The sequence below is a fragment of the Lycium barbarum genome, chromosome 9 (assembly GCF_019175385.1).
Source record: "Lycium barbarum isolate Lr01 chromosome 9, ASM1917538v2, whole genome shotgun sequence".
Lineage (NCBI taxonomy): Eukaryota > Viridiplantae > Streptophyta > Magnoliopsida > Solanales > Solanaceae > Lycium > Lycium barbarum.
In genome coordinates, this window is record NC_083345.1 from 81511959 (window position 1) to 81524865 (window position 12907).

Below are 12907 nucleotides of genomic sequence, written 5' to 3' on the forward strand. Positions count from 1 at the left end.
ACATGAAACACATGGTAAGGTTTTCAGAAACTTCCTTTGTATCGTTCACAAATCAAACAAAACCTGTAATCATATAAAATCTGTAACATATCACAAAATGTCACATCGGCTGATGAAGCCGCTTACAAAACTGATGTTCTGTACCCACAACTCTGTCTGCAAAGTCTCTAACACAAATCAGAAATCACAACTTATATACGCTCTGACTCGGCAACACTCCGGAAGGAAGTGGAGTTCGCCAATCTCGCAGAAACACCTCCTAGCAAAGTCTTCTACATCATCTGGGTGTACTTGGGTGGCATGAAACGCAGCCCTCGAACAAAGGGGGTCAGTACGAAGTATGTACTGAGTATGTAAAGCATGGAGTAATATGAACAGAATCACAAACGGATAAATAGTACAAAAGATTAGTACAGAAAGTAAGCACGATATAAAAAGTAATAAAAACACTTACTGGAAACACAAACCATGCATGCCAAGAACGGTATCCGGTCCCTTGCGGGACCCGGGGAAACGTGGCGCCACCCTGCCTTTGGCGCCACACACATCTAACTCCAGAAGTTTTGCTCTGTAATCTCCGTCACACATCATAATACCACATCATAATATCACATCATATGTGGTTCGGCGAACCATAAACACATCATAACACCGTAACACATCTAACTCCGGAATACATATATGGCACCCGGCCCTCAAGCGGGGGACCCGGTGAACCATACGCACGATGCATACCGGGCCGGGACTCGGCGAAAGAAGTAATAACACATGCACGAGTAGAGTAGTGAGAAACTATATGCATATAAATCAAGACTCGATAGATAAGTATACTTACCGACCCCTGAAGGCTCAGAAACGGGTTTCGGGTCAATCCGACGTAGTATGAGAAAGTTAGGAGCGTTTGAAGTGCAGAACCTTTTATGAACGTTTCAGAAGCTATTTTTGGAAAATCAAAGCAACAATCATATCAAGAAACTTTCGGATATTGTTATGGATCAAATCAAATAGAGCCTTGGGAACTATATGCACGTATCAAAATGTATCAAAGACTCGAGGGAATAATCAAACGTGCTATTATTTGAAAATCAAACTTTAGTTATATCAATTTGTCTTTCGCATGCCATTCAGAACATATCAAATAGATTTTTCGAATATCATAGATACACGTCCAAACCATATGAAGTAGCTTAAGGAAGTCAAGAATATTGGCCATCCTAGTGGCTCTAAGAATAGGAATTACTTTGAGATCATACATATACGTCATTTGCTCATTTCATAAAGGTCATGCCAAAAGAAAGAAAGGTAAGCCTTACATACCTGCTCCACGTTCTATTAGCTACGCTTATTTATCCAAGCTTGCTAGTCTACCTTCAAAAGAATTCACACAATCATTAGATTCGTCGTCATATACTTGCCTTAGTTTCTCACATAAATTTACTTATATTCTACCGAAATTTCGGCAGCATTTCCCCCGTAACTACACCATCCCCGAGAATCTAACTCGGCCAACTTTATCAACAACAACCCGAGAATTCAACTCGGCCAAATTATCATCAACAACAATACCAACAATCATATTTCCAACTTCAACAATTATTTCAAAATACATTCTAACATTAACAATTCTTTCTACACAATCCGACGACATTCCATTTATACTCAATTCAATCACATGAAATCAAACCAATACCAATGATCCCACATTCAAGTATTAATCCGAAATATTTCTAACATGATCCAAGAATACTTCAAACAATTCACATAATATTCCAACAGCCCAATCAACATATTACTTCACCCGAAACTTTCCAAATTCGACAAGAACACTAACAACACATTTACTTCTCTCAATTTCATAAACTACACTAATAATCTATACATTAGCGGCTTTATTCTTATAATCACAAGAAACCATATTAGAATCACATTCATTCCTCCAATAGTTTCTCAACGATTACAACTTCATTTCAAATTATCCAACCTTCATTTTCGTCATGGAATTCACAACCACAACAATCAAACTACTAAATAAAATCATTTCATTTGTTCTACACAACACAATACATACACGGCCAACACCAACACATACACGACCACAACACAACTTCCATATTTTCATGAATTTCATCCATTTCTTCACTCTACACATATACAAACCATCCACAACATATAAAAGAGGATCAAACCTTACCTTTTCCACTTAGTTCTTCAACTTGGCTAGAGTTGTGCCTTGCAAGAATGAATGGTTTTCTTGTTCCAACAACCACTCCATGTTAATTAGGGCCTTCAACTTGCTTGGAATACTAAAAGGAAATAATTTTTCTTGGTCAATTTCATGGACATATTTTTTTGGGACCATGGCCGAATGGCCCTTCTCTTTCTTTCTTCTTCTTGTCTTTTTTTTTGTTCTCTCCAAGGTTCTAGAGTTAGTATGATAATTATGTCTTATTTCTTGCCACTTATGCATATATATATATACAAAGCTCCTACAATTAAAATATGAACACATGGCCATGGGGTGGGGCCCACAACTTCAATCACATGGCCCTTTCAAGAAGTTTCTTGAATTGTTGTGAAATTCCCATTTTGCCCCTAGCCTTTCCACAATATTACCATGAACCATTTTTGCAAATTTCCCTTTTTACCCTTAGCCTTTCTCAACATTTCCATACTAATAATGTTCATAAATAATATTCATAAACATCTTGTATATTAAAATAATTTTTGAGAATGGTCTTGTCCTTAACTTACGACTGCATCGAAATATCCGAACATACCAAATATGGGTTATAACAGGGAATTTGATGGTTGTGGATAGAGTCTACCTTTCTTGAGTGATTACATTAATGGGATATAGTACTTGGGCGGATTTGATGATCCTAAACATGGTAGATTTTGATGTCATTTTGGGCATGAGTTGGTTGTCCCCGCATTATGCAGTTCTTGATTGTCACTCTAAAACTGTTACCTTAGCTATGCTCGGGGCACCCAGACTTTAGTGGAAGGGTAACGTTAGTCCTCTCCCTAAGAAAGTCATATCCTCCGTTCGTGATAAGAAGCTAGTGTAGAATGGTTGTCCAGCTTATTTGGCATAGCCGTGATACCTGCACAGATACTCCATCTATTGATTCAGTTCCAGTGGTATGTGAGTTTGCGGATGTGTTCCCCGCGGACTTGCTAGGTATGCCCGCTGACTGTGACATTGATTTTCGGATTGATTTAGACCCAGAGACTCATCCTATCTCTATTCCACCATATAGGATGGCACCAACAGAATTAAGGGAATTGAAAGAACAGCTGCAAGATCTTTTGAGTAAGGGGTTTATTCGACTGACTACCTCTCCTTGGGGTGCTCTTATGTTGTTTGTTAAAAAGAAGGATGGGTCTATGCGTATATGTATTGATTACCGTCAGCTAAATAAGGTAACTATCTGAAACAAGTATCCCATTCCCCATATTGATGACTTGTTTGATCAGTTACAGGGAGCTTCTGTGTTCTCTAAAATTGACTTAAGGTCAGGGTATCACCAGTTAAAGATTCGGGCAGAGGATGTTCCTAAGAAAGCTTTCAGGACCAGATATGGGCACTATGAGTTCTTGGCGATGTCTTTTGGGCTTACAAATGCCCCAGCTACGTTTATTGATTTGATGAATAGTGTTTTTAAGCCTTTTTTAGACTCTTTCATAATAGTGTTCATTGTTGATATCCTGGTGTATTCTAGAAGTAGGGACGAGCATGAGAAATATTTGAGGATTGCTCTTGGGGTATTGTGGGAGAAGAAGTTGTATGCTAAGTTCTCCAAGTGTGAATTGTTTTTTGTCTTCTGTGTCCTTCTTGGGGCATGTTATTTCGAGAGAGGGTATTATGGTGGATCCGCAGAAAATTCAAGCAGTCAGGGAGTGGGCTAATCTGACATTAGTGATCGAAATCCATAGTGTCATGGGTCTGGCTATTTATTATCGTCGGTTTCTGAAAGGGTTTGCCTCTATTGCTTCTCATTTGACATGTCTGACTCAGAAAGTGGTACCGTTTCATTGGTCCGACGAGTGTGAAAAGAGCTTTCAAAAGCTCAAGACATTGTTTACTACAACGCCTATTCTAGCATTGCCCATGGAGGGCAAGAATTTTGTTATTTATTGTGATGCTTCATGTTTTGGTTTGGGTGTTGTTTTGGTGCAGGGAAAGAAGGTGATTTCTTATGCTTCTCGTTAGTTGAAAATACATGAGAAAAACTATCGTACTCATGACTTAGAACTGACAGCAGTGGTGTTCGCGCTGAAAATCTGGAGGCACTACTTGTATAGTGTCTATTGTGAGGTGTATGCTGACCACCGAAGCTTGCAGTAGTGTTCACTCAGAGAGATTTTGTCACGCCCCAAATCTGGAGCGGCATGACTGGCACTCGGTGCCAAACTAGGCCTGACCGAACCACTCTAAATTTGATACTCTGCTAAGGACTACGTGCACACAGATAATACGAACAAGCCGGCGAGGCCGTAATCTGGATGGATATATATATATATATATATATATATATATATATATATATATATATATATATATATATATATATATATATATATATATATATATATATATATATATATATTGACTATCTCGTCTGAACTGGGCACACACACACCTAAAATATACATACACAATTGAGCAAGCCGACGAGGATGCTATGTCGCTGAACAACAAACTCCAACAAGGCTACATAACGGTCTAACTACATACAACTGTCTACAGACCTCGAAGGAACACGAACTGCAGAAAGGACAAGACAAGACCCCGTCTTCCCCATATATACACATGTCAAAATAACATACTAAAAAGGTTTGCAGCTCCGAACCAAGTGGAGCGCACTGTCTATAGCTGAGTGGAAGGCCTACTGAACTGGATCGTCTGTCCGACTACTTGGACCTACAGAGTGCCCCTAGACAAAGGGGCGTCAGTACGAATAATGTACTGAATATGTAATGCAAGATAACAACTAAAATTAAATCACAAGCTATACTTTGGATATTTCATGGAAGCATCTTGAGGTACTCTACCTGGGTTGGCTTTTATCTGAGGCAAAATAACATAGCTCTATAGATATAACTCTGTGACCCGAAGGTCAGGCATAAATAAATCCATGACTCATAGGTTAGGTAATAACTTCATGGCTCATAGGCCAGGTAATAACTCCATGGCTCATAGCCCAGGTGTAATGAACTCCATGACCCGTAGGTCAAGTAATAACTCCGTGGTTCATAGGCCAGGTAATAACTCCATGGCTCATAGGCCAGGTATAATCAACTCCATGACTCGTAGGTCAGGTAATATAAAAATGTCTCACTGACCAAGTGGCCAGGCTAAAGAAAAATATATGTATCATGCAGTATGTCATGCATACGCTGAAAAACACGGATGCTATAACATGCCTCTTCTGTCCCTCTATAACTCAAGGACATAGGGAGGGGATGTGGCCCCTTAGAAATAACAACATAACACTAAAAAATTATACAACAATATGACAAGCTATACTTTGAAAAATCTCGAATCATGAGGTTTATCACGCCCTTATCATATATGGAAACATGCCAAGAAAAGAAGGAACAATTATCATAAGAACTTTGAGAATCATGAACTTATAGCTTTTTGGGAATAATAACATTATGGAAATCATGTAGGGTTCACAAGAAACGAATCATGCCTTTAGAAAGAAAGGGACTAGCCTTAACATACCTGGAAGCTTACTTTTTGACTTTTCAGCCTACTTCATATCTTACGACCTACTTAATATCACTCGTAGTCTCGTAATCTACATATAAAATCATTCATACTATTGTTAGACGTATCATCACATTCTTGTCTTAAGCCTTCAAATTAACCCCTTTAGAATCTGCCAAAATTCGGGCAGCATCTACCCTGTTAATATCCCTAGCCCGAAATCACAATAACAAAAATAACACAATAATAGCAATACTAATATCAACAAAATCATCATTCATACCAATATACTCAATAAAACTTTCCATACGATGTTTACCCAATTTCTCAACCAACCAATCGACTTTACAAAGCTCTACCCACTAAATCACCATAACATAACTCATAATATCCATAGTAAAGAATATTCTTACCTTAATCAAGGTTGGAAGAGCTTGACATCTTGTCTATATTTTACAAATTCCTTTTCCCCGCCAAGATTTGGTGTTTGGCACAAAAATAACAAAACTCTATACACTTCCTGAGCCTCGTATATAGTCCCGTCACTTTAATCCGCTCAAAAATTAACCTTTCAATGTTTCTTGGAGCTCTCATATGTTTGTGGATGAAGAGGAGTGGATAAAATGAGGTTTGGGGTCAGATTTGGCCCTTAAATAGCTTCTAGAGGTCGGACCTAGGATTTTCCCTTGCATGTTCGCGCACTGTAGCTACGCATTCGCGCAGGGTAATTTCTTGCCCGCCTTCCTGACTTGTAACATCCATAACTCTCTACTCCTACGTCTTATCAACAAGCGATTTGTTGCGTTGGAAACTAGACTTCATGAACATCAATCTAAGCTTTCGCTTTACTTCAAAACCCCTCATATACTAAAAGATATTCTTCTTCCAAGTTGGACCAAAATTTCTGTCCAAAATTCTGCCAACTTTTTCCAAATTTTTGACAAACTTATTTTCTTCATTTTTCTTGGTCCCGAAATCTTTCGAAACTCTCCATATATGATATTTATCATTAATCATACTTTATAATGGTCATGTCCTTTGGTTCCAAGGTTTTTCTTCCCGATTACGACTTACGAGATTGTAATTCATCCTTTACTTCATTGTTACCAATTTTCCATGGCTTGTACCTTTTTAAACTTCATGGGACATCTCTAATACTAAATTAATACGGTGAAATACATTGCATACTCATGCTCTGAAAGTGCGAGGTGTAACAGATTTGAACTCTAGGCAGCGGTGATGGATGGAACAGCTGAAAGATTATGACATCACCATTCTGTATCATCCTAGGGAAGCAAATGTGGTGGCTGACACGTTGAGCAGGAAGTCGGCTAGTATGCGAAGTCTGGCTAATTTGATCTCTTCGGAGTGCTAGCTAGAGAAGTTCAGACTCTGGCTAATAGTTTTATGAGGCTGGATATTTCTAACACGAGCAGGGTGTTGGCTTGTGTTAAGGCTTGATCATCATTACTGGAGCAGATTAAGGCCAAGCTGTTTGAGGATGCTAAGTTGTGGAAATTCATGACAAGGTGTTGCATGGTGAGCCCAAGGAGGCCGTGATTGACGAAGAGGAGGTGCTACGGATTAAAGGGCGAGTTTGTGTGCTATGTGTGGATGATTTGATTAAGATTATTCTAATAGGGGCTCAAGGTTCGAGGTATTCCATTGATCCTGGCGCTACTAAGATGTACCGCGATCTGAGACATTATTACTGGTGGACTAGGATGAAGCGTGATATAGTGGGATTTGTTGCTCAGTGTTTGAATAGCCAACAGGTGAAGTATGAGCATCAGAAACCTGGGGGTACACTTCAGAGGATGCCTATTTCTAAGTGGAAGTGGGAAAGAATAGCAATGGATTTCGTGGTTGGTCTTCCGAAAACATTGGGGAAGTTTGATTTTATCTGGGTTATTATTGACAGGTTGACTAAGTCTGCCCACTTTATCCCGGTGCAGATAACTTATGAAGCGGCTAAATTAGCCAAGATCTACATTCGTGAGGTGGTTAGACTGCATGGGGTTCCTATCTCCGTCATTCCCGACAGGGGCACGACGTGCACATCTAGATTTTGGGAACATGTGCATGAGGAATTGGGTACTAGGTTGGCCCTTAGTATAACTTTCCACCCTCAGACTGACAGGCAGTCCAAGCGGACTATTTAGGTTCTTGAAGATATGCTTCGGGCTTGTGTGATAGACTTTGGTGGTTATTGAGATTAGTTCTTTTTGTTGGCCGAGTTTGCATATAATAATAGCTACCACTCGAGCATCGACACGGCTCCATTTGAGGCTTTGTATGGGAGGAGGTATAGGTCTCATATTGGGTGGTTTGATGCATTTAAAGTGAGACCTTGTAGTACAGACCTTCTGAGAGAGTCTTTATATTAGGTAAAGGTGATTCAAGCTAAGCTTTTGGCAGCACAGAGTAGGCAAAAAGAGTATGCGGTACGTAAGGTTTGAGATCTTCAGTTTGGGGAGGGAGAGCAAGTGTTGTTGAAAGTCTCACGCATGAAGGGTTTGATGAGGTTTGGGAAGAAGGGCAAGCTAAGCTCGAGATATATCGGCCCATTTGAGATTCTCAAGCGTGTGCGGGAGGTAGCTTATGAGTTGGCTTTATCTCCGGGCTTATCAGGAGTTCATCCGATATTTCACGTTTCGATGTTGAAGAGGTATCATAGTGACAGATCATACATAATTCGTTGGGATTTGGTTTTTCTAGATGAGAACTTGACGTATAAGGAAAATCCCGTTGCTATCTTAGATAGGGATGTCCGCAAGTTGAGGTCTAAGGAAATAACCTCTTTGAAGGTTCAATGGAAGAATCGCCCACTGGAGGAAGCTACTTGGGAAACCGAATCGAATATGCGTGGCAAGTATCCTCTGCTTTTCGCTGAGTCAGGTAACTTTTCCTAGATTTCTCATCCATTGCCCGTTCTGGGACGAACAGTGTTTTAATTGGTATCTGGTGTAACGACCCTCTTGGTCGTTATAGAAAATATAGGATCACCCCAATAAATAGAACTTTCCCAAGGGTACAACGAGCTAATAGAAACTCGATTGTATAAGTCTAAGAACTGAAAACTTGGCTTGTGTTGTGATTTTGTTTATTTGTGTTTAGTCCATTGGGGGTTGCGTAGGGAATTAGAACTTCATTGGGAATTCCGAGGCCACGGGTCAGTTCGTATGGTGTTTTTATGTCTATGTGCATGTTTTGTTATTGTCTGTGAGGCCTCGGATGAGATATTGGGTGGTAGAGTTGAAATATTGTGGAATTAGTGAGCACACTAGTTCAGCAGCACCATTGTAGCGGAAGAAGTACCGCTGCAGCGAAACTACTGTAGCGACCAGCTTCTCACCACAACGGTCAGTCGATTTTTGTTGTGTCCGCTATGGCTGGCACTGGACCACTATGGCGATGTCGCTATAGCAGGATCAGGCCCGCCATGGTGAAGGACAGGAGTAGTGTGGTCCGCTATAGTAGGCACTTGACCGCTATAGCGAGACCGCTGCAGCGGCGATTTGACCTTGCAGCGATCGACGGGAACAAAATATCGGCTTTTAAACACTTAGTTCCAAATTCTTTTTTCATAAAACTCCAAAACAGCTCCCCACAAGCACTTAGGGCAAAATTCCAAGCTAGGGCAAGAATATCCTTGGGAGATAAGTCTCAACCATTCCCTTCATCATTACGATATCATCTTCATGATTAGCATCCCGTTTATTGGTCTACAATGGTGAATTAGAAATAGCATCCCTAGAACCTAATAGACCTTCGATAGTTGATGGGTTATGATTGTTATCATGTGTTTATCATCTAATGGCTTGGGTTATCGCCTTTTAATCAAGAATTGAACCATTAGAGTCATGAACTAAGTAAATTGAGACTTAGGGTTCCGTACAAATGGTAGCTTGACCTTGGAAACTGCTTGTAATAGATCTTTTGATTGAATAGCCTTATAAATTGATAATTGGTGGTTGCTAAGGCAAATGTTAGGTTGATTTACACCTATAAATCATTCACCCATTGGAATGGGGCTAAAGGGAAAGGTGTTCTTGAATTTATTTTGTGATTAGAGTAATTATGACTTATTGAGCATTCTAATTGCTAGACTTTGAGAATTCCGAGGCTCTAAGGAACGGAAGGGTTGTAGCGGAGTAATCTACATTGTTCCAGCTCTACATTTGAGGTAGGTTACGGTCTACTTGAGTTAGACTTTGATTAGTTGATTGTATGTGTTGTGAAATTGATAGGAGAAAGTACGTCTAGTCTTCAAACATGATCTGTGTGGTTGAGATTCCTATATGTTATTGATTGAGTGATTATGTAGGCTTCGTGCCACTATTTATTGCATTGGAACTTACAGGTTGATGGGGTTGTGATGAGAAGTTAATATGATCTTCTTGGTGGAATTGAGATATAAATAATAATTTGATTATTGAAAATAAGGTGACACTAGATACAGAGATATATACCTATATGAAAGTCTCATTTTACCGGGGGTGAGAATGAGAGCTCGATATGAACAGGCACATTTGACCAGGGGTGAGGATGTGGCTTAGTTGTGAGCTCGGGTCTGAAGAGTGAGTCCGAAACGAGTGGTACATGGACACCATAGGTCCCCTGCAAGTCATGATTATTGAGCAATGACATCAGTTAGCATATGTGTACAACGTGTTATGGTGTTTGTTGGTAGACTTATTTCCATTGCTTGCTTCCGTTGATTGACTCTTAATATTATTGGGTGACTTGATTGTTAGTATCCTTGGTTGTCTTGTTGATTGGGTTAATTGATTATGTGTTGTTGGCCGGCATGTCTATTTTATTAATTTTATGATGTATGCATGATACTAATCTTATTAGGCCTATGATATCTACATGTACATAGTGTTTGTACTGATACTACCTTACTGTATTCTTTTCAGTGCAGATTGTGATCCACAGACTGCTACCTGACCTCATATCTAGCGTTGAGGCCGTTTGCTGACAGATTTAGGGTTAGCTTCTATCCATGCCAGGCCGCCCGAAGATCATCTTTTATGATGTCTATTTCTATTCCATACATTGTTGGTTATTTATCTAGACAACTTACATTCCTTAGACATGTTTTGGATTAGACTCCTTGTACGGTGACTTTCGAATTTTGGGGTTGTAATAGTTAGGACTTCTGCATTTACTTCATTATTTTGTGGCATGACATCTTGCCATACGTGAACTTGGCACAAAGACTGTGGAAGAAATTCCGAAAGATTGAGTTCCGACATACTCCAAGAGCTCAGAACGAGTTTGTCAACGTGCTGGCCACCATAGCGTCAATGATCCAACATCCTGAAAGTAGTCACATTGACCCACTGAGGATAAGCTTTAAAGAAGAGCATGCCCATTGTTTCCACGTAGAAGCAGAGTCGGATGGCAAGCCGTGGTACATTGACATAAAGATATACTTGAAGAAACGGGAATACGCCGAAGAAGTCACGAGTGGACAAAAGAAGACCATCAGAATAATGGCAAATGGTTTCTTCCTGAACAAAGAAGTGTTGTTGTACAAACGGACGTCGGACTTGGGTATACTTCGATGTGTAGATGCCGGCGCAGCCACCAAACTTCTAGAAAAAGTACATGCTGGGACATGTGGACCCCATATGAATGGATTTGTATTGCATACTATTAGATGACCATGGAATGTGATTGCTGTAAGTATGTGCAAAGGTGCCATCAATGCGAAACCTACGGTGATCAAAGTTCCACCGTGTGAGCTTAATAATATGGGCTCACCATGGTCTTTCGTTTCCTGGGTCATGGACGTCATTAGACCCATCGAACCCGCAACCTCAAACGGGCATCGATTCATTTTAGTCGCCATCGACTACTTCACCAAATGGGTGGAAGCAACATCACACAAGTTAGTCACAAAGAAAGTGGTAGCCGATTTCGTGCGAAACAATATCATATACCGATTTGGCATTCACGAGTCCATCATAACTGACAATGGGGCCAACTTGAGTAGTCATCTGATGAATGATATCTGTGACCAACTCAAGATCTCTCACTGGAACTCAGCATCCTACCGGCCATAAATGAGCGGAGCCATAGAAGCAGCCAACAAGAATATCAAGAGGATATTAAGGAAAATGACAGACAATTACAAAGGTTGGCACGAGCAATTGCCTTATGCTTTACTAGGATACCATACTACGGCCAGAACTTTAACAGGAGCAACTCCATACCTGCTATCTATGGTACTGAAGCGGTTATACCTGCCAAGGTTGAGATACCTTCCTTAAGGATCATCTAAGAAGCAAAATTGGACAATGCTGAATGGGTCTGAGTTCGATATGAGCAATTAGCTTTAATTGACGAGAAAAGGAAGCTTACTGTATGCCACGGTCAACTATACTAATAAAGGATGGCAAGAGCTTTTAATAAACAAGTCAGGACTCGACTTTTCCAAATTGGGCAGATGGTGCTCAAAAGAATTTTCCCGCATCAAGATGAATACAAAGAGAAATTTGCTCCCAACTGGAAAGGTCCGTATGTGGTCCGCAAAGTATTCTCCAGAGGAGCGGCAGTACTGGCAGAAATGGAAGTACAAGAGTGGCCAAAGCCAATCAATTTAGACGCAATCAAGTGCTACTATGCATGAAGACAAGTTTTTCAGTCTGTAATAGTACTTTTTGCTTGTAATCGTTATTTTATTTGCTTGTATTAGCTATTTCCTTTTGCTTATAGTCGTTTTATAGTAGATAGGAAAAACAAAACAACTTTTGTAATATGAACTACGCAATGACCTGACTTCCCTACAGTGGGATACGTATGCAGTCCATTTGGGACCTGGTCGCATTATTAGTAAAATCCAAAAACTCATTTTGCTTTTATTCTGAACTACGTTCGACCTGATTCCTGCTGCGACAGGATACATAGGTGCTCTTTGAGCTCGGTCACACCAAAAGAAAAACCCAACAAACCCCTAGGAAACCTCAGAGATAATATTTTCCGAAGGACGCCAGGATGGCCACACACCCAACTGAGGCAGAATTTTTGGGAAGATCTCAAAAATTCGTGCCATTAATCCACCACAAAGAGTCAGCCAACCCAGAGTTTCAAACTGAGGTAGAAATTTTGAGAGAATCTCAATATTTCTCATTTATTCAATACCATAAGCTGGGGCAGAAATTTTGAGTCACGTAACTCAAA